Here is a 25,224-nt window from a genome sequence, read left to right on the forward strand (position 1 = left end):
CATTTTGTTATCTCTAACAAATGTGTTAGTGTTTTAGATAAAAACATAGGTACAGGCAAGTTGAAGAATAGAGAATATGCATGTACCACCCTCTACACCAGAACCAAGAAAAAATAAGCTAAGTGCCAAATAAAGGTGATGAAGGTTGATTAAAAGAGGGAAATACACCAGACAAAGCTATCCATAAACTACAAACCTTGCAGTACAACAAATACAATGCCTCCTTCCCAACACAAATACAATGCAAAATAAAGAACAGAGCACAAGCAACCAATATAAAAGGTAAAAGCTACAAGACATCAGATAAAGAGATCAAACGAAATCAGGTCCAACATAAAAAGGAAAATATAATGATGGAAAAATCTAAGCATCCTAGATGGAGTCAAAAGTCTACACAACTAACCAGACGAAAGAGAAAAGTCAAAATATATCTTTTGGACAGAGACTCAAATATATAGATAAAAACGAAGAATGTTGAATTGTGTCTAAAGTCTACTAAATCACAACGAGAAGCATTGCTTATCATCCACACTCTCACAAGAACATATGAAGTCATCAAAAATAGGAGAAGAGAGAAGAGAAAAGTCGACCAATGCTTATCCACAAATCAAGCTGCATGTGTCAGAACAAGTACACCTACTAGTCAGTAAAAGACAACGCCTCTATAGCTACAATGCAGGAAAGTACAGAGATGTCTAGGTCATGATTGAAGTCAGACATAAAAGTAAACAAATGGTACAAAATAATTCATGTAACGCAGATTCGACGAACAAATATTTAGTGCAAGATCAAATGCATTAAATACAAAATCTATAAAGCCTGGACGAACTAAACAAGAAAATCAAAATACGGTTGGTCAAGCAACAAGATTAGATCTAAAATAGAAGAACATTCAACAAACATTAGACAAGGTCTATTACGAGTCGAAATCCTGAAGCATCAGATAAAAGGCCAAAACAGGGCTAAACCTGGAACAAGACAAAGATGTGCTAAATTGCAAATGAAACCAGATGGCCAACTCTGATAAAAGAAAAGTCAAGGCAAGGCACATCATGAGAATCAGACAAATCAAGCAAATTGAATAGACAAAGTACAATATGTGTACCAGACGACTATGAATCCAATATCAGACGAAGGTGTGTCAAGGACAACCTCTAGTGCAACAAAAGAAATTAGACGAAGCATAAGTCAAGGAACAGAAGAATATCAACAACATATAAGACGAAGGACAGCATAAATTAAAAGACACGTTAGACAAAGAACAAAGTCTGTCCACCTGTAACGTTGACCAGATCAAAAGAAATTCAGAGCATTAAACTCAACTGCTCAGACGAAAATCATAGATATAGATGCATAGGCCTAATAGACGCAGATGGAGATTGCCACGCAAGCACTTAAAGAACCAAGTCTCAAAGGAGAAATCAAGGCATCATCTACAATCACTTAAATGCTCTCAACATGATAGCTACATGACGGGAAAAGGACAAAAACATTCCTAGGTCTCTGCTAAATTCAGACACAACTGCTAACAAAGCAAAAAAGACTTCACGCAAGGTCTATAAACAGAAAACAACATTTAATGCAAAGATCTTGAGCATTAAATGAGAGATCAAACTAGTCATGAACGACTATATCTACTTCAACAGACACTCGCAACGGGCAGATTCTACAATACAATATATATATCACTATCTCAAAACTTGAAAGGTTGGCTATTGGCTTTTGGCTTTGCAATTTTAACAAAAGTGATATCAAACCCATGAAGCAACAAAACCACAGATAGAGCGTCCAGAGTCAAATGTACTATAGTGTATTCATGTCTGTAGACTAAGGAGTTCCAAGCATGTGCATCTCAGGAACAAAAACCTTAGTGAGTGTACCAATTTATGTATCCTCTCTGTCCCAGTAGACCAAACACTCAATCGTTGTAAAGACTAAGGTCGCATACCTTAGTGAGTGTATAATCTTATGTATCCTCTCTATAAGAGCAACCCAAACACTCAAACCAAACCAATTCATCTATCATATGTAAAGCCTGAAGAAGCTAGCGAAAGAATACTTGTAAAGCCTGGAGAGGCTTGTCAAAGAATACTCATTGTGACCCAGAAGTGGCTAAGTAAAGAATACTAGTGCTAGTGAGTGAAGTTGGCGGTCCAAGAGGTGTCGAGAATACGTATTGAGAGCCAGAAGTGGCTGATCAAAGAATACAAGTGCTAATGGTGAAGTTAGCAGACCAGGAGTTGATCGATAATACTCTCTAGGAGTCATAGGTGCCTGAGTAAAGAATACTAGCATTTGTAAGCGAAGCTGACGAGCCAGGAGTGGTTGAGAATACTTGGGACCAGGAGTGGTCGTGACCTGGGTGGTCTATAATCCTCACTACGAGCCTGAAGAGCCTGAACAAACAATACTTGTACTTCATTGATTATCTAGTGGTACCCTTCATTTGAAGGAGACTAGATGTAGCTCAGTTTGAGTGAACTAGTATAAAAATACTTGCACTATTTGTATGTTTTAGACACACGTTTATTTGACTGATTTAATATATTGAAAACTTTGTCTAATGCTTATCGTCTATTAAAACTATCTTCAGACGAAAACTATATTTGTTCAACTGATTATCTTTAAAGAACAATTTTCGTTTATGAAGTATTTTCTCTTAGTAGACGATGAAACTCCTAAACACAAAATGATTTTGTTAAACCAATCCTGGGTAGTTTCTGTTCAGCATTCATAGATATTACTTTACTAGATGTAAGAGAGTCTATTTGCGAATTTTTTTTTAAAATTCCTTTCAACCCCCTTTCTATATGTTTTCATCTAACTTCAATTGGTATCAAAGCTTAACCCCTTGGGTTGAGCATCTAACAATGCAGGGGTACGTGACGATCCATAAAAGAACGAAGGACAAATGAAAAGCTGAAGAGAAAGGAACTCAAACGACTGCTATAGGTAAACCTAGTATCAAATCATCTACTTCAATGATGCATATTGCTTATGTTATAAGAGTAAATTACATCTGACAGGTTAGGACATTATATGTGTTTATGCAACTTCATCTAAAATACAATAGGGCAACAAGCATAGTAAGTCACTACGTTTAAATATTCCTCGGAGTGCAGTAAGAAATTACTGCGTTTAAAACTCTCTATCTGATGTAGTGTCTAGGAAGTTTTTCCTGCGTCTGAATATTCTGTTCCCACATAAGAAATTCAGTCTATTATACTCCTAATAAATGACCTTCATTGTCAAACGATGTGTCTATCAAATCAATCAGAGATAACAATCTATTTTTTTTAAAAAGGGATAAAATCTTTAAATTAATGAGTAGCACGACCGTCAGTCAGGGTTCTTCTTGGAAAAGACATTTCCCTTATCCAAAATTTAATGCAAGCCGCACGTTTCACTAAATGAGGAAAACCAAGGGCGCCACATCATATTGATAATAATTGAAATAAAAACTTCTCTACATAAAAAATCTCTATATATTCCCCTGCACTCAGTATCCTACTTCACACGCTTAGACGCTCGAGACTTCAAAATGCTTTTTGAATCCCAACACTCTATTATCTTCCAAATGTTCCTCACCCACTATAATGGATGTATAAGTGGAAAAGGTTGCACTAGTAATCATCCCTGCTAAAATGCACAAGGCCATCAACTGTGGTTACACCTTCTCCACGAAGGTAAAGCTAGTGATGTATCTGGAGCATCACTTCAACATAAGCCAAATGAACGAATGGGGAATAACCATCTATGAGGATTTGACCAACTGTGGAATCCTTGGGTATTTCAACATCAAGGAGTTACAAAGGAGGCCACATCACGAGATGGATGAGGAAGTGAAAATAATTGTTCTTGAGTCCATGCTAAAGAAGCAAAAGAGGAATGAGCATTGGCAAAGAAGCGTGAAGATAGAGGGAGCCAAACAACACGCTTAGGAATACGACGACCAGGAGAAGGAACTGATTAGGTTGAAGCATGAGGGCAAAGCCAAAACGACCAACTTAACCATCTGTCTACATCAGCCTTGAATTCCTCTACCAAGAATTCATTCTGACACCCTTAAACTTCATTCCAAAAAATATTGGTCATATTCGCTTTTTCTAAGCGTCTGACCCCACAACAAGTGGTCATTAGAATCGATGTATAAATACACCCATAACATTGTCTACCTCTCTAAAATCCTTTCTTTTGCGTTTGAACCTGATGAGTAATATGATTTTGTTGAGACATACAACAAGTTCAGAGCATACTAAGACAGGAAGTTGATCGTCTATTCAACTTGATGACGTCGCAAACTTCCAAAAATCTACTTCCGTCTTTATGAGCACCTTCGGGAAGTTAGAATAATAGGGATAAACATGTTACAAGAACTTTTTTAACTATGTAAATTCTTCATGGTGTACATATTTCTAAATCAAGTCAATAATATATATACATTTTCCTATCTAGAATTATTGGTTGACATATGGAATAATTTGCTCAATGCTATGTTCTTTTCTTGTTGGATATGATAACTCTTCTAGTATCAGACTGCTTCTTGAAACTTATCCATTCAGTCTGAATGATCACAGTAGGAAAGATAGAAAAACAAGGATAATCATAATAGAGAAAAAGAGTTTCTTTTAATTATATAGACTATTCATGTTGTACATACTTTTGATTCAGAACAATGAATTTTTATTTTCCAAAACTTATTATGTGATGTATGAATTGATCTGCTTATGACTAAAATTTCTCTGACTCCCTAAGCATCTTGCTTACTATATTAATTTTTCTGGTGTCTAATTACCCTCAGAAACTCATCTATCTTGATGACTACAAAGGGAAAGGATGATTAGATGCATTCTGTATCTACGTGATTGAATAGATTCTTTTTCTATGAATACACATTTTTTTATGAACACTTGTAGTTCAACTCATTCTAATTAAACATAAGTATACACGTATTATTCAAAGTTATTGTCTTAATAACTAGAATGCTCTGATTAATGGTTTAATACCTATGCTATGATCGATATTGTGATGAATATTCTTGCATGGAATCTCGATTGTTGTATTACTTATCCTGGAGTAATGATTTTCTTAAAGATTCTCGCTCTGCTCTGATATAAACCTTGGTATCTATTCCTTTTTGATGATTATAAAAGGGGAAGAAATAAAAAAGAATTAATCAAATATGTTACATAAATCAAAGCATCGTAAGAGACAATCTAGTAAGGGGGAGAGCACAGACTAAGGAGGAGATAATCTAGTAAGGGGGAATCTAGTAAGGGGGAGAGCACAGACTAAGGGGGAGAGGTGCAAATGAATCAACAACAACATATGAGCTTGCTGTGACATATGAATACCTCTAATTTAGTCTATCTGAAACTATTTGATCAATTATATTTGTCTTCATGAAAAAGGGGGAGATTGTTAAGTCAAACGAAGCAATTCCCAGTAAGGTTTTGAATGAGACAAATATAATGCATATTGTTATCTTTAACAAATGTGTTATTGTTTCAGATAAAAACATAAGTACAGGCAAGTTCAAGAATAGAGAATATGCATGTACCACCCTCAACACCAAAACCAAGACAAAATAAACTAAGCGATAAATGAAGGTGATGAAGGTTGATCAAAAGAGGGAAATACACCAGACAAAGCTATCCACAAACTACAAACCTTACAGTACAACAAATACAATGCCTCCGTCCCAACACAAACACAACACAAAATAAAGAACAGAGCACGAGCAACCATGATAAAGGGTAAAAGTTACAAGACATCAGATAAAGAGATCAAACGAAATCAGGTCCAACACAAAAAGAAAAATATAATGATGGACAAATATAAGCATCCTAGATGGAGTCAAAAGTCTATACAATTGACCAGACGAAAGAAAAAGTCAAAATCTATCTTTTGGACGGAGACTCAAATATACAAATAAAAATGAAGAATGTTGAATTATGTCTAAAGTCTACTAAATCACAACAAGAAGCATTACTTATCATCCACACTCTCAGAAGAACACATGAAGTCATCAAAAATAAGAGATGAGAGAATAGACAAATGGACCAATGGTTATCCACAAATCAAGCTGCATGTGTCAGAACAAGTACACCTACCAATCAGTAAAAGACAATGCCTCTATAGCTACAATGCCAGGAATGTATAGAGATGTCTTGGTCATGATTGAAGCCAGACATAGAAGTAAACAAATGGTACAAAAGACTTCGTGTAACGTAAATTCTATGAACAAACATTTAATACAAGATCAAATGCATTAAATACAAGATCTATAAAGCTTGGACGAACTAAACAAGAAAATCAAAAGATGGTTGGTCAAGCAACAAGATTAGATCTAAAACAGAAGAACATTCAACAAACATTAGACGAGGTCTATTACGAGTCGAAATCCTGAAGCATTAGATAAAAGGCCAAAACAGGGCTAAACTTGGAACAAGACAAAGATCTGCTAAACATCAGATGAAACCAGATGGCTAACTCTGAGAAAAGAACAGTCAAGGTAAGGCAAATCATGAGAATCAGGCAAATCAAGCAAATTAAATAGATAGAGTACAATATGTGTACCAGACAACTATGAATCCAATATCAGATGAAGGTGTGTCAAGGACAACCTCCAGTGAAACATAAGAAATTAGACGAAACATAAGTCAAAGAACAGAAGAATATCAACAACATATAAGATGAAGGATAACATAAACTGAAAGACAAACCAGACAAAGAACAAAGTCTGTCCTCTTGTAACACTGACCAAAGCAAAAGAAAGTCAAAGCATTAAAGTCAAATGCTCAAACAAAAATCACAGATTGAGATGCATAGGACTAATAGAAGCAGATGGAGATTTCCACGCAAACACCTAAAGAATCAAGTCTCAAAAGAGAAATCAAGGCATCATCTACAATCACTTAAATGCTCTCAACGTGATAGCGTGATGAAAGAAAAAAAAAAAGAAAGGCAGTAAAAGCAAGAACATGCATGTGTTAGAAAAAGTACATTACTTTTTCAGATAAGGACAACACTCCATAGCTACATGATCGGAAAGGACAACAGGGTTCATAGGTCTCTGCTAAATTCAGACACAACTGTTAACAAGGCAAAGAAGACTTCACGCAAGGTCTATAAACAGGAAGCAACATTTAATGCAATGATTTTGAGCATTAAATGAGAGATCAAACTAGTCATGAATGACTATATCTGCTTCAACGGACACTTGCAATGGGAAGATTCTACAAGACAATATATATATCACTATCTCAAACCTTGAAAGGTTGGCTTTTGGCTTTGCAATTTTAACAAAAGTGATATCAAGCCCATGAAGCAACGAAACCAGAGAAAAAACGTCTAGAGTCAAATGTACCATAGTGTATTCATCTCTGTAGACTGAGGAGTTCCAAGCATGTTGATCTCAGGAACAAAAAGCTTAGTGAGTGTACCAATTTACGTATCATCTCTGTGAGAGTAGACCAAACACTCAATTGGTGTAAAGACTAAGGTCGCATACCTTAGTGAATGTATAATCTTATGTATCCTCTCTATGAGAGCAACCCAAACACTCAAACCAAACTAATTCAGCTATCATATGTAAAGCTTGAAGATGCTAGGGAAAGAATACTTGTAAAGCTTGGAGAGGTTTGCCAAAGAATACTCATTGCGAGCCATAAGTGGCTGAGTAAAGAATACTAGCGGTAGTGAGTGAAGCTGGCAAGCCAGGAGGTGGTCGAGAATACTCATTGATAGCCAGAAGTGGCTGATCAAAGACTACTAGCTCTAATGGTGAAGTTAGTGGGCCAGGAGTTGGTTGATAATACTCACTGGGAGCCAGAAGTGCCTGAGTAAAGAATACTAGCGTCTGCGAGTGAAGCTTATGAGCCAGGAGTGGTTGAGAATACTTGGGACCAGGAGTGGTCGTGACCTGGGTGGTCTATAATACTCACTGCGATCCTAAAGAGGTTGAACAAACAATACTTGTACTTCATTGATTATCTAGTGGAACCATTCATTTGAAGGAGTCTAGACGTAGCTCAGTTTGAGTGAACCAGTTTAAAAATACTTGTACTATTTTTATGTTTCAGACACACGTTTATTTGATTGATTTAATATACTGAAAATTTTGTCTAAAGCTTATCGTCTATTAAAACTATCTTCAGACGAAAACTATATTTGTTCAACTGATTATCCTAAAAGAACAATTTTCATTTATGAAGTATTTTCTCTTAGCAGACGATGAAACTCCTAAATGCAAATTGATTTTTTTAAACCAATCCTGGGTAGTTTTTGTTCAGCATTCACTGATATTACTTTACTGGACGAAAGAGAGTCTGTTTGCGAAAATGTTTTGAAAATTCCTTTGTTCACACACACATATTCAACCCCCCTTCTATGTGTTTTCATCTAACTTCATTTAAGACTAAGCGTGGATCTCATGGCAATATCGAACGACGCAAGACTTGACTTGTTGCCAAAGGTTTTACTCAAAAGGATGGCATTGATTATAAGGAAACCTTTTCTCCAGTTTCAAAGAAAGATTCTTTTAAAATTATCATGGCATTAGTAGCTCATTATAAACTTGAGTTACATCAAATGTATGTTAAAACTGCCTTTTTGAATGGGAATTTAGAAGAGAATGTTTATATGGACTAACCAGTGGGGTTCATTGAAGAAGGAAAGGAACACATGGTGTGTAAACTTAAAAATCAATATATGGACTTAAACAAGCTTCCCGAGAATGGTATATTAAGTTCAATGATACTATTATGTCCTTTGGATTTAATGAAAACACTATTGATCGGTGTATATATCTAAAGGTCAGTGGGAGCAAGTTTATATTTCTAATTCTATATGTTGATGACATCTTGCTTGCAACTAATGATTTTGGTCTATTAAGTGAGACTAAAAAGTTTCTCTCTAACAACTTTGAAATGAAAGATATGGGTGAGGCATGCTATGTTTAGGAATAGAAAAATTCCATGATAGATCACAAGGACTGTTAGGCTTATCTCAGAAAGCCTATATTAATAAAGTTTTAGAGAGATTCAGAATGGATACATGTTCAGCATCTCCCGTTCCACTACAAAAAGGAGACAAATTTAGTCTTATGCAATGTCCAAAGAATGATTTGGAACAAAAACAAATGGAAAATATCCCTTATGCATCTGATGTTGGGAGTTTAATGTATGCTCAAACATGTACAAGGCCAGATATTAGCTTTGCAGTTGGTATGCTTGGTAGATACCAAAGTAATCCAGGATTGGATCATTGGAAAGCTGCAAAGAAAGTCTTAAGATACTTGCAAGGGACAAAGGATCAGATGCTTACTTATAAGAAATTTGATCATCTTGTGGTGATTGGATATACAAATTTAGATTTTTCTGGTTGTATAAATACAAGAAAGTCTACATTTGGTTCTGTGTATCTTTTAGCTAGAGGAGTGATTTCATGGAAAAGTGAGAAGCAGTCAGTCATTGCTACATCCACCATGGAGGCTGAATTTGTGGCATGCTTTGAGGCCACAGTTCAGGCTAATTGGTTGTGAAATTTTATTTCAGGACTTGGGGTAGTTGACAACATTGCCAAGCCACTAAAAAATTATTGCGATAATACCACAACTATCTTCTTTTCTAAATATGACAAGTATTCTAAATGTGTTATTGAAATACTTTGTTGTTAAAGAAGAAGTTTAGAAACATAATGTTAATAGAACATATTAGCATTGATCTTATGATTGCTGACCCTTTAACAAAAGAGTTACCGCCCAAAGTATTTACTGGTCATGTAGTGAATATGGGCATTGTGTCTACTAGTGAATGCTGAACATTATTGTTGTTATTAATGCCTATTTGACACTCTGAGCTCTTTTAATATACAAGTTTGTGAAATTTGTGTTTTCTACTTTGTGTATATGCATGCAAATTATGATGTGGAAAACATATTATGTGTTTATTAATGAAAAAGTGACTTTATATTTGAACCCATTATGATTTCTCATTTTACGGTCATATTAAGGAAAATGATAATATAATAGTACATGGAAGGAAATGTGTTGATTGAATGACATGTAACCGCCATGACTCTTATTATTTCTGTATCTTTAATTATGATTTATGATGGAGTCAATTTATCTAAGGTCTTTAATGCGCATTATGATTTATGTAATTATTAAATCATGAAGTGTTATGACATCACATGAGTCAAGTGGGAGAATGTTAGAAAATATTAAATAAAACTATAATGTGACCCATGTGAATTAAGAGCTTAAACGTGATTTAATAAAATAAAAAGACTTATTGGCAAATATGGGAAGTTATTATTTTCAAATTTTATAACCGTCGATAACTAACTTGATGGAAATTAGTTGAATAAGAGGAACTATTTGGGTTCTATCTCTGCCATATGAAACAACTCTGACTATTTTACCATAAAAGAAAGTGATGTGAGAATATGAAGTATGTGAAGAGATAGATTGGAAAAATGTGATTGAAGAACTTATTCTCATTACTGTTATCATGGAACAAGGTAAGTCTTTCTTATTATTAAAGTGCATGTGAGAATCATAGATTTCAAGATCCTAAGACATGTATAAATTATTGATATGCGATTGAATGAAATAAACAACTTACAACAATAGGTAAGGTGTATAAGTTCAATGTGGCATTATCTTAGACTTATCTTGTAAACAAGCTATACACCTAACACAATGCCTTTGGACCTCTTTTCTTATATGAGGCCAAAAAAATTTTCTTTAAGCAAACTTAGAGTATTATCAACCCCAAAATGCCCCATAAGACCACCTTCTTGGCTTTCTTTTGTTAATAATTTTCGCCTAAATCCTTGGGGTATACATAATTTTCCTTCTTTGTATAAATACCCCTGAATAATGTAAAAACCATTAACTACTTTTTTGTTTGCAAGAAGAATAAATAGATGAAAAATTTAGATCTTTCTCATACATTTCCTTAATATTACCAAATCCCAAAATTTGGGTTCCAAGAGTCACAAGCAAAGTGTGTCTCCTTGATAAGGCATCAAACACTATATTAGCTTTTGCCTTTTTGAATTTGATAATATAAGGAAACTGTTCAAGAAATTCTAGCCATTTTCCATGCCTCTTATTTAATTTACCTTGACCCCTCAAATACATTAGTGATTCATGACCACTATGTATAACAAACTCTTTGGATACTAGATAATGTTCCCAAGTTTGAAATGACCTGAACAAAGCATATAACTCCTTGTCATGGGTGGGGTAGTTGAGGGAGACACCTTTTAGTTTTTCACTAAAGTATGCAATTGGATGTCCTCCTTGCAACAACGCAATACCTATTTCAATTCCAGATGCATCACATTTTAGCTCAAAAGATTTTGAAAAATCGAGTAGAGCTAGTATGGGTGTATTTGTGAGTTTATCTTTTAAGGTTTGAAATGCTTGGTATTGTTTAACACCCCATTCAAATGGAATATCTTTGTTTACAAGATCATTCAAGGGAGAAGTGATGGTGGAGAAGTTAGGAACAAAACGTCTATAAAAACTTGCAAGTCCATGAAAACTTCTAACTTCACCAACATTCCTTGGTTTTGGCCACTCTTGGATGACTTTGATTTTCTCAGGGTCAACTTGAACCCCATTTTTGCTAACAATGAACCATACAAAAACCACATGATCTACAAAGAAGGTGCATTTACCTACATTAGGAAACAAGTGGTTTTCCCTAAGGATCAAAAAGACTTGTCTAAGATGTCCTAAATGATTATCTTGACTCCTACTATATGTTAAAATATCATCAAAATAAACAACCACAAATTTCCCAATACACTCTCTTAAGACATGATTCATAAGCCTCATGAATGTACTTGGTGCATTTGTTAACCTAAATGGCACAACCAACCACTCATATAAACCAAACTTAGTCTTAAAAGCAATCTTCCACTCATCACCTTCTTTTATTTTTATTTGGTGATATCCACTTTTAAGATCTATTTTGTAAAATATGGTAGCACCATGTAACTCATCAAGCATATCATCAAGTCTTGGGATAGGGTGCCTGTACTTTATAGTTATGTTATTGATAGCCTTACGATCACAACACATTCTCCATTTTTCATCTTTCTTAGGGACTAACAATACAAGTACAACACAAGGACTTAAACTCTCTTGCACCCATCCCTTGCCCAGTAACTCTTGAACTTGATTCTCTATCTTTTTATTTTCTTGGGGATTTATCCTTAGGCTGACCTATTTGGTAGGCTAGCCTTAGGCGCAAAGTCAATTTGATGTTCTATACCCTTAAAAGGTGGAAGGTCCTTTGGACCCTCACTAGGGAATACATAATCAAATTCCTTCAAAAGATCTTTTACCCCATTAGGTAGAGAACTTGGTTCAAGAGATAAATTATGGCATTTCAACACACTTTAACAAAGAATGAGGTAAGAAGGTTGTTCAACAAGAAGTGTTTTCTTAAACTTGTCTACTTTTTGAAGAGCTTCTAAAAAAGAAGTATAAATTACTTTTTTTCTTTTTCTTCTTTGAAGCTTTATGTTTTTTTTAACATTTTCTTTTCTTCCTCTCTTTTCAATTTTATTTGTAATTGATCTTCTATCACCTTAGAAGGAGATAGAGGATGAATTACAAATTTCTTTTCTTTGTGAGTGAAATTAATTTCAGTAGTAAGACCATTGTGCATGGTTTTCTTATGAAATTGCCATGGTCTTCCTAACAAAATATGACAAGCTTCTAGAGGTACTATCTCACAAACCACTTGATCTTCATAGTTACCTATTGAGAACTTGAATTTCACTTGTTTATCCACTATTATGTCCCTATCTTCATTAAACCAATGAAGTTGATATGGTTTAGGATGGGGAATTGGTGTTAGGTTTAACTTTTCCACCAACCTAGTGCTACAACAATTGCAACATGATCCACTGTCGACAATGAGAGAACAAGCACTGTCTAAAACTTTGCACCTTGTATGAAAGATGTTCTCTCTTTGTGAAATATGTGCATCACTAGGTTGACTTCCTAGAAGCCTCCTAATCATAAGCAATTAACCATCATAAGGATAAGAATTTTCTATATCATGGTCATCATCACTAGAATCACTTTGACAAGAAGTAGTTAAACTAGTTTCATCATGACTACTATAAATGTCTTGTCCTCTTAAGATCATCACTTTTTTGTTAGGACATTGAGAAGTTATATGGCCCCTTCCAAGATATTTAAAGCATTTGATATCACTAGTTTTAGTACTTGAAATGGAAGTGTTCTTTCCTTTTTCTTTTTCTTTTTTCTTTGCAAAATTCTTGGAGGATTCTTTATTGTTATATTTTAAAAAAAAATTCTTCCTCTTGTAGTCTTTCTTGACATAAGAATTAGATTGATTTTTATCCTTTTTGAAAGAATTTTTCCTCAAATATTGTTGTTCCACCCTTATACAAAGTTGGACCAAATCATCAAGGTCCCTATAAGAGAGTAACTCAACTCTATCTCTTATGTCAAAATTGAGACCACTAAAGAATCTTGCAATGGTCAACCTTTCTTCCTCCCTTATCTCATCCTTCATTAAATAAAGCTCCATGTTCTATCTATATTCTTCCACAGTTATATTCTTTTGTTGGAGTCTTTGGAGCTTATCCATAAGCTCCCTACTATAAAAAGAAGGAATATGTCTTCTTCTCATAACACTCCTCAAGTCATTCTAATATTGTATGGGTTGGTCATTGTGAAGCCTTCTTTCCCTGACTAGGGCTGTCCACCAATACATAGCTTGTCCTTGAAAAGCTAAGGTGGCTAAGAGAACTTTTCTTTCTTCATCAACTTGGTGACAAGTGAAAATTTTCTCCACTTTCATTTCCCAATCTAAGTAGGCATTCACATCCTCTTTACCATGAAAGGAAAGGAGATCAATTCTTGATTCCCTTACTTTTTGTTCTTGAATAACTCTTCTAGGGGTAGGTCGATAATATTCATCTAAATTTATGCTACCTACCTCATCAAGGCTTACGAAGCTATAGGAAATTTTACTACCTCTCTTTTTTTTGTTTTATTTTAGCCAAAAGCTTTTCTTCTTGGAGAGCTTGAGTCACTACCACTTAAAGAATATTTACTCATGGTTAAATTTCAAGAATTTTTTATATGCAGTGCAAAAAGAAATTGAATTTTGTTTTTGTGGAGCAAAACTAAACACTTAGAGGTCTATGTATAAAAATTGCACTATTAAGGGAGGTGAGCTACAAAGAGCTACTTAATAACCAAGCTTCTTCAAGTGAAAATTACTAAATCCCTTTATGTTAGTCTCACTTCCAAATTCTTTTCACAAAATTTTTAACGCTTATGATTTTTTTTCAAAAATTTTTATACCACACTAATGTGAAAGCAATCAAAATTTTAAGCTACACTAGTCAAACACGTTTAGCAAAGGAGATTCAAACACTTTAAAATAAAACTACACAAGGTAATAAGAAAGGAAATTCAAACAACTAGTCGGATACCTATGTGGAAGCTTGAAGAACATATGAAATTTTCAAGCCACTTCCACAAGAACTAACGTGAGAAGGCATTAGGAGTTAGATATACCTGACCAGCTTCTTAATACTCCGTCCAAGCAATTGCAAATGGATTGAATCAAAGAAAATTGCAAGAAATTTTAAACTAGCCTAAAACAAATTTGGTGACTGAATTAGCGACGAAATTAGAGATAGATTTTGTGATAGATTTTTCCAGCAACCAGATTTTGGTCTCTAAATCCGTTTCTAAGCTGGAAATTTCTCTTCCTCCTCTTAACCTGAAAAATTGAAAAAACAATTCAAAGCAAACAGTGGCTCCTCACAATGATTAGGGTAGGATCACTCTTGTGAAGGAATTTTAGAGATCTAGGACAAGTTTTTGGTCAAAATTTTTCAAGTGCACTTGTCTTAGAATTAGTAATCCTCCTTTTCTAATCTTGGTAAGTCAATGTTTGTGTTTCTTGCAAGAGTTTGAAGCAACTTCCAGCACTAAAATTTTATGAATTGAAAACTTCACAAAAACAAAAACGAATTAGGAAGCTTATACCAAAAGGAATGAAGCAATTATAGACAAAACTCAAAGATGGCCAAGAAAGACACAAAAACTAAAATTAAGACTCTTAAAAAATGGCTAGCACTCAAATAGGAAAAAGTATTAGAATGACTCTAGAGTAAATTAAGAAAACCAAAACAAGAAAGATCAAAAGAAGAATTACGCACTCACACGAAAGGAACCAAGTATGTAGTGAGCAAATTGAACTAGTTTCAACGTTTTTTTTCCCTTCTTGGCTTTTGTTTAATTTTTTTTTATATATTTTTGGATTTATTTTTCAAATTTATTTTACAATTCAAAGAGAAGTATATTTTCCTTTTTCCAGAATTTTCAGCCACTACAAACACATGTAGGTTCTAGATTGTAATGAATCAAGCAATTTGAAATTCAAATTCTCGTGCATGCTTTTAGTGTGACCTAGAATTGATTCCTTTTCAATTCAAACCACTTTGAAAATTTTCCCCTATTTTTAACTCTATTTTTGAATGTTTTTACAGATCCAAAGGTGTTCAGGTCATGCACTAAAATCAATTTCAAAAATTGAGTTAAGGAACTTTGAACTTTTTATATGATTTTCGGAAGCAACTTTATGATTGAAAACATTAAACAACACAATGGAAAGCTAACTCTAAGAATCCATCAATGATCTACTAATGGATATGAACTCAAAGGTGTAAAAGAAAAAGCACCAAAGCACCAAAGTGAAAGCAAGTCTCGGTCACAATTCAAATCACACAAATAATTTGCAAAATTAGGTTAACTAAGCATATCTTGATTTTGTTTTTGACATTTTAAGAACTACACATGACTCTAGACAACTTGAATTGATTCAAAAATTCAAAATAAATCACATGCAATTATATTCAAATGACCGAATCAAGAGCAATAATTTGAAGAAGACTCAAACAAATTCAAAATTGGCACAAGTAGAGTCTTAGACACAAGGTGATTGCGTGGATTGAACAAAAATGAAATCACACCTCTTGGATCTATCAAATATTTTTTCCAAAATTTAGATCCAAACAAGGAAACTCAAATGTGACAATCAAGAACACAAGAAAGCAAATCAATCGGTGAAAAGAATCACTTGACCTCAAGGATTGCAACCATGCTTTAGATACCAAAAATGATGGAAGAGGCAAGTGAAGTGATTGATGTTCTTCCTTTTCCTTCTCCAATTGACACGATCTTCTTCCTTGAGACTTGATTCTGGATTGATGATCCAGAATTGAAGACAAGCTTGAGTGAATCTAAGCTAAGAAGGAAGTACTCTAGCTAGACTTACAAAGGAATGCTCACGGCTAAGCTTAGAACTCTAGGATTCCTAAGGCTAAGCAAGGCACTCTCGGTGACTTTTGGAAGAGAATGGTTGAAGATGAATTTTAGAATTCTGATATATGTTAAAAGTGAATACAAGACTGAAGGCATGCTACTTAAATAGTCACAGATCCAAGTCACTTGGCACCAATTCACATGGCATGTAATTGGCGCCCAAAATTTGAATTCAAATTTTCAGCCCCCATGTGCATGTCCATGAATCAAGGCTCCAAGATGCATCTAAATTATATTTAACAAGAATTTGAAGTTAATTTCGTGGTGCACATGTTCAGCCACCCATGGCTTAAAACATATGACCCAAATTCAACTCAAATGGCTCCTAAATGAAACATAGATTTGGCATCACTTACCTATTTTAGTATTTCTTCAAATTTCCTACTCTAAAGACCTAAATACAATAGAAAAATCAAATACAATCAATAGAAAATAATAAAAGAAGCAAAATGGACCCAATATTGGATATCAAAATATCCAAGGCCCATAAAACCCAAAAACAGGCTCACTAAACCTATGGCCAAAAAACCCTAATCTAAATGGTCCAAAATACAAGACCAAAATGTATCATTCCTACACTACATAATGAAGACAATGAATACAATAAAAGGGTGGTCACTGTAAGGCCCATGTGAAGAGTACCCTGGAACCACCAAGCTTTGAAGTAGTTAAGTCTTCTTGTAATCTCCTGGCCATAACTCTAGTGGTTGGACCCTTGGTCCATGCTCTTCTATCAAACATGTGGTGTGATTTTTACTAGTGTCACATGCATGTAGACCTAGTGAGTTTGTGTCCATTATATTTGTATGAATTGTGACTACTTAATATATGTTTGATGTGCCAATGTATTGCATCACATATATAGTTGGATATTAATTGTGGCTATCTTTCTTTTAGTGATGATTGACATTTTGATTTATCTTGTTGCGAGTGACTAACTCTTATTAGCATATTCAACCCTTTGTTGGTTATGAAACTAGACTTTGTGTCTATTTGTTTTATCGTTATAATTTTTTTTGAATAACACATTTTAATAAAAAAAAGTACAATATTTTAAAATTTGAACTGATCATCAAACTGATCAAGGTATAACCTGTTGGGTTAGAAATTGGATTGATAGCCTGACTAATTAAATTTCATGAACCAATTTCTATTAAATATTTTAAAAAATATTCATATCATATATATGTCATACCTATACATTTCAATAGAACTCATACCATGTTTTAAAGAAGCCCTAAAAAAATTATAGACAGTATAACACTAAAATAGTAATCAAATTATAGATCGATTGGACTACATAAATTAATATGTGCGTGCCTGTATTTTACATTTGTCAAACACATTATAAAGGATTAATTTGGTTCAATGGTTATGTGTGCAATCTAATTGACACATGGCCTAGGTTCAATCCCTAATTAGTGTATTTTTTTTTATAACATTTTCCTATTCTTCAATCAATAACAACTAGCATCAATGTTTGACACACATCTCAAGTAGCCATATAAGAGCAAACACACGAAAATCTCTTATTGGTTTGACTAGTTCAACGAGTTTACACCTGTTGTGACCACTTTAATGGTGTAAATGCCGAGTCATTAAGATGTGTGATCCAATTCCTTCTTCTGATCAATTGTAAGCCTGAGTCTCTATCCAAGTCAGGTTTTTAAACTATGAAAAAGTATGATTTTCCATGTTTAAAATAATGACAATTAATGGATCAATATGCGACAACCATCTCAAGAAACAATGCAATAGTAGACACAAGACATGTCTCAAGCCATAGAATAAAAAGCACGCACACAAATTCAAAACAAAAAATCACCAATAATGGTCTCTAAATTGGTCCAACCAGTTTCAACGAGTTTATACTTATTTTGACCGATTTAATGATGTAAATGTCGAGTCACTGTCATGTTTGATCCAATTCCTAGCTCGGATTGATTGTAAGCTCAACTCCCAATTCAACCTACCAACTTGAGTTGGGTTTTAATACTATGCAAAAGTATGGTTTTTTGTGTTCATAATAGCAATAATGGATCAATGTGTGACACGCATCACAAGCAACCATGTAGTAGTAGACATAAGACATGTCACAGCCATGAAATAACAAGCACACACATGGATTTGGAAAATCCAAATAGTCATCAACAATAGTCTTTAAATTGGTTCAACCAGTTTCAACGAATTTATACCAATTTTGATTGGTTTAATAACGTCAATATCAAGTCAATGACATGTTTGATCCAATTTCTAGCTCAAATCGATTGTAAGCTTGAGTCTTGATTGGACTGGTCTAAGCTGAATTTTAAAACTATGAAAAAACATGATTTTCTGTGTGTATAACAATAACAATGAAGATTGAACTTAAATATTAAAGCATCTATCTCAATGCCTACCATTAGGCCAATGATAATAATTCATAAATATAAATTTTATTCAATTAATTGGTATTAGAAAAGAAATTTACCTCCTTTGAATGCAGTTTGATATGATTAGATATATAAACATTGATTATTTTATAGATATGCTTGTGAGCAGTCTTAATCCTTAAAGGTTCACATAAATCTCTTGAAATATCAATAGGAAATAAGTTTAATTGATTCAACATTGAGTCTTAACACAAATTTCTCAATGCTTTATTATTATTATTACATGGCTAAAGCCTCCTATCTAGGTAGGTCATGTGATCATCGATCATTCCTACTTGAGGCATGGATTACGACAAATACAACGCTTATTGCACGTTCTCTCTCTAAAACCTTGACTGTGACACATTTGGGAACAGAGTAGGTCAGAAGTGCATGGCCCTATGTCTTTTGTCGCGTTACAAAATGCGGTTGCTACTGGCACCGATATCTCTTCTACAATTGCAAAGAATGTCAAAAGAAAATATTGCATTCAAGGAAGTAAATACATAATTTTAAAAAATAGAATATTTTTTTTAACAATATTAATTGATACTCACACACCCCCATAGAGACTTACGAGAAAAAACGAGAAGGATAAACAAAGCCAAGACATGAATTTGTTTTGCCATGGTATTGCTGTAGATCACCTAAGTAGAGATTTTCTAATGAATTTAAATTAGTAAATGTATGAAGAATGTACAATTGTATTTTATGTATATTTATAGTCTAAATATAGTGAGTAACATATATTGTATATTAGAGTGCATAGAACCTGATTTCACTTTTTTTTATTTTTAATTTGTACAATGTATTTAATTTGGTAATTAAAGTCAAAGCATTTAATATATATATATATATATATATATATATATATATAATTATTGTGAGTAACATGTATTATGAAAGTGCATTGAATCTGATTGTACCATATTTTGTTTTTAATTATTATTATAAAAGTCAAAGCTTATTAATTATATGCTAATTTATATATATTTTTTAATTGGTAGAAAATCTACAAGATAATGAGAGTCAAATTTATGTTCTAAATCCTAACACTAAGCCTAATATATTGATTTTGTGGATGTAATCTTGTTCAGGTCAAGTAGAACTACAATAACGGACAAAAGTCCTCCTTAGAATATTGAACACAATTCTATATAACTTGAACTTATTGTTGAAGATAGACAACTCCGTACCAATTAACTCACGTGCTCGTTAGTAAACTTGATAATTTAAGATAGAATGAAAGTGTAATTTTTTATTCTTATTTTTACATATTTCAACATATTCTAATTAAATGTTTATCAAATGAAAGATGAAAACTACATATGCTAAAAGAATACAATCCTTGTATTCAGAGGCGGGTCTTAATAGAGGTTGAGGAGGCCATGACCACACAAATATTTTGCTATATATATATATATATATATATATATAATTTCAATAAAAAAATATAATATTTTTAAATAGTTTATTTTGTAATTATTAATAATTTTACGTTATTGAACAAATATAAAGTAAGATTTTAATTTTAATTGAAAATAATCTTTAGTAATTTCATTATTAAAAATTTAAAACTATTAGTTTTATAGATAATTTTATGTTAATATTACATAGTATGCTTTTTTATATAACATCAATATTTATGACTAAGTTTAAATATTAATAGTATTTTCACACTTTAATATTATATATACATATATTTTTCCATGACATTTATTTCTTTACCCCGTAGGAATTACGTACTTAAAATTATCGATTTTTGTTGTCAGGTTTTTTATGCAAATTTATTTAATGAATTTTGTGATTATTCTTATAGTTTTTTATTTATATTTTTAATACAAATTTTACAATAATTTTGACAAAAATATAATTATTTAGTTCTTATATGATGTTTATTTTACATAAAAAGTTTACAGTGTCTTGCATATTTTTTTACCAAGTAATTTATAAATAAACTAGTACGAAACTCATGCCAAATTATATATTTCACTGTTTTTACATGTTTTATAATAAATTAAATATTATATACAATTAATTTGAGAGACAATTATTATTAGTGGAACCAATATATTTGTTTATGTTATGAAATACACATTATTTACAGTCATATATATTATAAAATGTAAAAGTATCATCTAGTTTAGTTATTTATTGAAAATTTTAGGTTATTGTGTGTGCATCTGTGTGTGTAAATATCTAGTGTTAAATAATCTATGACTAAATGTCTTTATTTTGAAATTTTGAAATTTTGAGTAAAATATGAAAACATAATTTTAAGTATCGAAATACTTCGAGTTAGAGAAGATTGTCTCCAATATTATTCTAATGCATAAATTTGATAATTAACCTCTACAAGAAGATTTGACTCACCTGCAACTATGCACTAAAACAATCCAATACAGATTACATTATTAAACAATCTTGACTTTAATAATTTGTAGTGTTTGATGACTCTAAATAACACAATGGCTATCAATATATCCTAGAAGAAAAAAATTATTGTAACAATTTTTCACGTATGATGGTGAATTGGTGATAGATTAAATTTCATAATTCAAGTGGATAAAATTTAACTTAAATATAGTTTTGTTGTGTCTTAAGAAGATATCATTAAATAGTAGAAATAAATGGAGTTGTCAATTTTCACAGCCAAATTAGGTAGTGAAAAAAATATGAAATGGGCAAACATAAGAAAATCACATTCATCCACTTAATTCACATGCACTAATTTCTTTTCACAAAAACTATATTCTTGATAGCTATAGAAAATTCAAAGGGCATTGTTAAAGATGGTTCCTTAAGGGGTATTGTAACGTAGCAAGTTATAATATATATATATATATATATATATATATATATATATATAGGTGATTTAATAGCTCAGAACGGGCTGTTCTCAATCTGGAACGGGCCGTTCCAAGCTATTAAAATTACCTGAAATTCGTGGTGGAAGAACAGGCCGTTTCAAACTCTAGAACGGGCCGTTCTGGTGGGAGTACGGGGCGTTCTGGATGCAGAACGGGCCGTTCTGGATGAGTCTCAGAACGGGCCGTTCTGATTTCAGAACGGGCTGTTCTGCATGAGGTTTTGGCACTTGATGAAGCAGTACAGAACAGGCCGTTCCAATTTTGGTACAGGCCGTTCTGGCCATTCCGAAAAATCTATAAATAGGGGTTGGGGGCCTTCAGGAGAATGTGAGTTTTTAGAGAGAAGTTTTAGAGAGAAGGTCTCTGGGTCTGTGAGCTCCTTTCTCTCCTAAATTTCTCTATATGATTTCTTTTCTCCTCTAGATCACTAACTCCTTCTGACTTTTCTTGAAATTCAGATTAGAAAACTTGCTTTGGGAGGATTGAAGTTCCTGGTTGAGCTTTGGAAGGGAATTCTATTTCATCACAGTTGTTGGCTATTTTGAGCCAACCTTCAGGTAAGGGAAGCTAGAATGTGAGTTTAGAAACTTAATTGATGTATGAATGTTGAGAATCCATAGATGGATTGAAGAAAATCTCATTTTGGGGTTTTGAGAAAAAGGAGGATTTTGATGATTTTCATGCATAGATTGGATGCATGTGAGATTTAAGTTTATTTTGAGTTGTATGGAGTATCGTGTTTTGTGTTTGCATGTGGCTGAATTTGTTAGCTTGGATGAGAGTTTTGAACTCTCTGATTGGGATTTAGGCCGGGCGTAGGTTGAGCGTGCCAGGCATGGAAGAGCTTAGGGCTCTCGAGTTGGATGTTGCGCTAGACGTGATTTAGTTGCGTCAGGCGTACTCTTATGAGTCTCTGTCTCAAGGACACCGAGCGTGAGTTCAATGCATCGGGTGTGGATGAGTTTTAGGACTCTCAGGTTGGGATTAGGCTGGGCGAGCTCAGGCTGCGCCGAGCGTGAATATGTTTATGAATGAATTGATGCTTATACATGTTTAAAGTTGAAGTTTTAGATCATGTATGTATGATATATGATGTATGTTGAGGTGTGATTCATATGTATGCTTTGTGATGATACGTATAAATTTTTGAATGTGATATGACATGTGTATATGTTCATATGAGTATGTTTACTGATCATGATGGTGGGTAGACCATGTATGATATATGATGTATTATTGCATGTGATGTCTTATGACATGTGTATGATTGTTGATCATGATGGTGGGTAGACCATGTATGATGTGTGATGCATAATTGCATGTGATGCCTTATGGCATGAGTTTAGCCTAGGACTTGAGGAGAGGAAAAATATTTTCGAACTGGAAGAGCTCACATAGAGTCTCTTGAGAGTGGTGCTTGGATAGGCCAGTGATATATGAGAGTGGTGCTTAGGGAGGCCACTAGATTTGGGAGAGTGGTGCTCAGATAGGCCACTGGGTTGGGTGAGTCTCCTCTAAGTCCTTAGCTAGTGTTGGAGCGGGGTATGAGGTCGAGGGTTATTCCCTTAACCAAGTACTCGGGAAGGTGCGTGGATCCTTGCGGATAGTCGGTGGGCGAACTCCACAATTGACTTGGTTATGCATGTCAAGTTCGTGGTAAGCCCGTACCCAGCTGTGCTATACCTGATGGTGGATCTGGACTTCCAATTGTGTAAGTGACATCATCCGAGTAACCTGAGTGAGGATTATATCCTGTTTAGCTGTGACCAAGCGGGCGCATTAGGCATGAAAACGGTTGGGGTGGTTTCGGTAGGATGGAATGTCACTTATACAGCTCTATTGTTATGGAGATCTCCTAGGTGTATGCGTGACGACGGTAGATGATTGATATGCATTGATATCTGTCATGAGATGCATTTATTGCATGATTATTAATATGATGAAGTGTGGTGTTTGACTTCATGATTGGTGGATTGCATTTTATGCATGAGTAGTGTTGGATAGAGTGTATGGTGTGACTCTATGAACATGATTGATAGTTGGATGATGTGTAGTATAGATTTTATTCTGTACTTGTATGATTGGTTTTGAACTCTAGCTTATCCTTCTGTTTTCATGTGGTGGAACTGCGATGATCATACTTGGTATGGGAGCAGGTCAGGGCTAGCTGAAGTGGCGGTGTCCGCTGCGAGACGGGGAGTTTTGATCCTCGTGTTAGAATTATCATTTTGGGTAACGAATTTGTCTGTGCTTGACCGACACTAGGGAATATTATTTTTGGGATGAATGTACATATATGGAGTTCTATTTTGTATTTAAGAAATTTAGTTATTTTCATTTTTAATTGTATATGTATGTATGAGTTATCCAACTTAATATTTCTCTTAGTTCACTAGTAGTAGTGCGATTTCACTAAGTGTAGAGACCATGACGGGTCGTTACAGGTATGGTTTGTCTAGGTAGTCTGATTGCTACTCTACAATTATCTAGTAGTATTTTTCCTAAACTACATTTAATAACCCACCTTAACAACATGGGAGTAACAACTATCTACCATGTTGTAAGGTACTTTTCTCTCTAATAATTAAAGAAGGGTAAAGTAGTATGATTTGCATCTTTTTTAAATATTACTTTCTAGGACATCAAAGATCAGACATATATATGCTTTCTATTATCATTCAAATTTGAATAGGTTAATAGCATACCATCAAATCCCTCATGACAACTTTCTCTAGAAGTGCTTTCTCCTACACTTCTTTTGAATTCGTGTGTTGTTCAAAATCTCAACCATTCAACCTTGCAAATTAGAATATTAAAATTAGCAATCACAAAATCCATGATTGCTAACAAAAAAAATAAGGAACATATTATAATCAAATATCATGAATCAAGTTGATAATTTCCAAAAATAAATAGTTTAACATGTTATAATTAATTTCCCCATAACAAGTTGGTGGAATCTTCAAGAGTGAAAAACATTGCTCATTGTCATAAGGTGTTTGTTGCATAAATGGAGATAATTGTAGATAGTTCATAATATCTTTCCAAAACTGACGCTTGACATTAAGTCTTTGTACATTTCAAAAATAGTCTACCGTTCGTTGTGTTGGTTTACTTTGGTAAACAAAAGGTGAAATAATTAGATATTGTGAATAATAATCAATGTGATTGAAACTACTGCATAAATGAAATGGACTTTCTTCTCACATCAAGGTTGTGAATTTTGTTCCTTGGCTTTAGAATGTCAAAAAAAATGCAATATAAATGGAGGGGGAAAAAGAAGTTGAGGCACTCATGAATGAAATTATTGCCATTCTTCTCAAAAGCTGTCATTAACCAAACACTAACAGATGTTAGTATGTGCTAGGACTAGTTTGTACTTTTGAAAGTAATTTTTTTCATTTAATTGAAACATGTTATTTATTCTTAATGCTTACCTTAATAATGAAGATAATTTCCTTCAAAACACCAAAAAAATTATTGTTGTGATAGAAGTATGCATTACAGAAGTGAAATTATTAACATAATATTGTCAAATATAACTTCC

General features: G+C 33.6%; 1 pseudogene; it reads left to right on the forward strand.

The window, feature by feature from the left end:
* The first annotated feature begins 9,049 nt into the window (after nucleotides 1-9,049).
* On the forward strand, nucleotides 9,050-9,544 carry LOC145952401 (secreted RxLR effector protein 161 pseudogene; annotated as a pseudogene).
* Nucleotides 9,545-25,224: the final 15,680 nt, after the last annotated feature.

Source organism: Cajanus cajan, chromosome 10 (assembly GCF_000230855.2).
Source record: "Cajanus cajan strain Asha chromosome 10, NIPB_CcT2T_4, whole genome shotgun sequence".
NCBI lineage: Eukaryota > Viridiplantae > Streptophyta > Magnoliopsida > Fabales > Fabaceae > Cajanus > Cajanus cajan.